This window comes from Herpailurus yagouaroundi, unplaced genomic scaffold, assembly GCF_014898765.1.
Source record: "Herpailurus yagouaroundi ecotype Mexico unplaced genomic scaffold, PumYag 250, whole genome shotgun sequence".
Taxonomy (NCBI): Eukaryota; Metazoa; Chordata; class Mammalia; order Carnivora; family Felidae; genus Herpailurus; species Herpailurus yagouaroundi.
In genome coordinates, this window is record NW_024412467.1 from 79,813 (window position 1) to 83,544 (window position 3,732).

A 3,732-nucleotide genomic window follows, 5' to 3' on the forward strand; every position below is an offset into this window, starting at 1 on the left:
TATATAAACAATAGTTAAAACCCAACTATAGAGGGGAGCCTGGGTGGCTCAGTTGGTTAAGTGTCGGACTTTGGCTCAGGTCATGATCTCGCGGTTTGTGAGTTCGAGCCCCACATCGGGCTCTGGGCTGACACTCGCGGTTTGTGAGTTCGAGCCCCACATCGGGCTCTGGGCTGACAGCTCAGAGTCTGGAGGCTGCTTTGGATTTGGTGTCTCCCTGTCTCTCTCTGCCCCTCCCCAATCCCTCCCCTGCTTCTCTCTCTCTCTGCCCCTCCCTCCCTTGCTCTCGCCTTGTCTCTCACTCTCAAAAAAAAATTCAACTATAGAAACAATTTGAAAATGAGTAAATGAGTAGAAAATATAACTGACATCTCATGAAAATATCTTCAACATCACTAAATGTTGGGGAAATGCCATGAAATCCTGTCAGATGATAAGACAAGCGAGAGTCCTATAGTTGTGACATGGAGCTTGGGAGCTGCCTGGGGAAACCGATGAAGGTACCTTGTGCTCCTCCCCTTGGTGTTATTGGCTCATGGCAATAACTGTTATTGGCAGTAGGTACACGCCAGGAACCAGAAGCTGGATTCATTCTCACAGTAAAAAGGCCACAACTTCAAGAACAATTGCAATTAAAATTGCCACTTGATTAAGTGTACAATAATCCATTTCATTCACTGGGTTCATCTGTCTATGCACAGGCCAAACCAAAAATAGTAAGTAGGATCGAAGACAATCTTCCAAGTCTTTTTTTTTTAAGTTTATTTATTTATTTTGAAAGAGACAATATGAATGGGGGGAGGGAGAGAGGAAGAGAGAGAGAGAGAGAGAGAGAGAGAGAGAGAGAGAGAATCCCAAGCAGACTCCACAGTGTCAGCACAGAGCCCGATGTGGGTGGGGCTTGAACATATAAACCACGAGATCATGACTTGAGCCGAAACCGAGTTGGACACTTAACCAACTGAGCCCCCCAGGTGTTTCCTGGAAGTATTATTCTCTGCAGTCCTCCCAGGAAGTGGTACAGATTTGGGGTAACTATTATTTTCAGTAAGAAACCATTTTCAGAACTTCCGCTTTGCCCTCCAGTCATAATGCCAATTGCTCTGCGGGTCAAAGAATCAACGTGGAGTTTGCTCAGTTGTGGAGTATGGGTGTGGTCCATACACCCAGAATCCGGGAAAATTACTACAAATTGGATTTGTGGGTCCTCTGGACCTCCATAAGGTAAGCCTGAATGCAAACAGTAAATGTCCTTTAACTGCTGCAAATCTCAATACTGAATGGTTGACTAAGTAGTCAGAGTATCCAGGGGGGAAAAGATCAGCTCAGAGCTAAGGTCCAATAATCCCAGAAAGGAATTCTTTTCCCAAGTACCCAATTACTCAGATAAATGGCTGGAGGCACCACTGGAGAAATATAGGCGAAATGCGAACAGTAAGGATCTGTGGTCTTACAGGACACTTTTTCAGGATGCTGGCACCCTCACCCGTGTTCTTCTCCATGCCAACTGTTAATTCCATGATAAACGTAACGTCCTCTGGGCCATCTCACGTTCAGACGTGAGTGATCCAGCTGCACCAGATAAATCCACTTATATTCTAATGAACTTCTAGCAAATTAACTGCACTCACCGCAGCCCATCATGTAGCCCAAATGGTAAAACAGCCAAACATGAAAACATTAGCAGCTGTTCAAACTCAGACATTAATTCCAAATCTGTTGGTAATTCCAGGTTGATAAAACATCTCAATGTAAAACATTCTCCCTCCCTGGTGTCACCCCCAGAAACCATTCCCACACATATTCACCGAGTTTCTGGTGACAAAAACTAAAGCAAATGCCTGCAGTTCTTGTAGTGTGAAAGCAGTTCCCTCCAAGGTTTCACTTATAATTGCGTCCCCAGGGCACACGGTGATCGGATGCTCCGCTCAGGAGTAGGGACTGACGAGAATTGTCCTCTTGCGAAGGAACTGCTTTGGTCAAGATCCGCTCAGCTGACCGCTTCACTAGAGAAAAGGAGAATCTCGCTCTGTCTTGGAAATCCCCGTGGACGTTAAGGGTTTAGATACACAGGATCGTCTAAAACCACCAAAGGTCCCCGTTCCAATCCCTGGGGTCCCATTCTTTCCAAATAACGTCCAACGTTTCATCAAAAACAAATCACACAGGGTTCGGAGCTGTTTTTACTCGAACCAGCGAGTGCATAGGGGTTTCCGCTTCAACTCCGACAGGACGAGGACCGACTGACTATCAATTCAGGGGCTCCCACAACCCCCTCCTCAGGTTTGATCATTTGCTAGAATGGCTCACAGAACTCAGAGAAGCAGCTAAGCTACTATTACTGGCTTAGCGTAAAAGACACAGCTCAGGAACAGCCAACTGGAGGAAATCCAGAGGGCGAGGCCCCTGGGTGTGCCTCCTGCCTGCTGGTCCGTGTGCTCACCAACCCAGAAGCTCTCCAAACCTCGGTCATTTAGGCGTGGTTGACTAGATCACGAGCCGCTGCTGACCAGCTCAATCTCTCCAGACAGTCAGGACGTGCAGCTGAGATTTGCGACCCCCTAATCCTGTGGCCGCTTCCTCCGGCAACCAGCACCCTTCTGGAAGCTCCTGGGCCCCACCCAGAGTCCCCTCGTTAGCATAATAAACCCGGGGGTGATGGAAAGGAGTTTATTATGAATAACAAAAGACTCTTCATTCCCATCACTCAGGAAATTCCTAGGGTTTTAGGAGTTTTTATGCCAGGAATCAGGGACTAGGATTAAGTATCCATTTCTTATAGTACAATATATCACAGGGCTATGAATCTGATTTAGAATTTGATTCAGAAACCCACAGGATCATTCTCTGCAACTTATTTTTTTATATTTAGCCCGACAATGACAAGAAATAAAAGGTTGGCTGAGGACAATCTTTTATTAAAAAAAAAAAAAAAAAAAAAAAAATCCTGGTCCTCTGATCCTGATTTGAGCTGATAATTTGAAGGCTTGAGTTTGTAGTATTATTTCTTCAAGCTCTCCCACACACTTCAAGCAGCTTTCCCCAACTCCTGGCTTCGTGCCCTTGTGCCGGCCCTGGAGATCTATAGCGACAAGCCTTGAATGCAAAGCTTCATTCCAGATACCACAGGAGGTAATTTAATGATGGGAGAGCTGGGGCAAGCTGAGGGCAAAGTACAGGTTACAGCACCGCCCACCCCCCCCCTCCCCACCCAGGTGGGACATGTGTGATATTCCTCAGACACTCCTGGCCACCCAATAACGAAAGAGGTTTCAGTGCTGGCCACGGTGATGTGGGAAACTAAGGCAAATGAAAAATTAAATTCCCTTACTGACTACAGCCATGGACAAGTCCTTGAAACCGGCAGAGAAAACTCCCTCTAGGAGCTCAGGTGCCTCGATGATGGCACTTTGTTGGGGACAAAAGAGAGTCTTAGCTTAACATTATCCCAACCCCCAGGATCCTGTAAGTCTACTTTAACATATAAAAATTCCTTTGGAAGCTTCCTTGATCTCAACTGCCCCAAGTATATGCTGGCAATCATACTCTAAGCTTATGGCCCCTGATATATATCTGAAGGGTCCCACGACTGAGGTTTTACTAAAGGGTGATAAATGGTGTTTCTGTAGCAACAGCTAGCCCCTCAAGGTCCCGGAAAAACCTTGCTTCCAAAATTCCTTAGAGACTTACTCAATCCCTGACCCCCTCCCAACCTGAGGATATATAATGAGC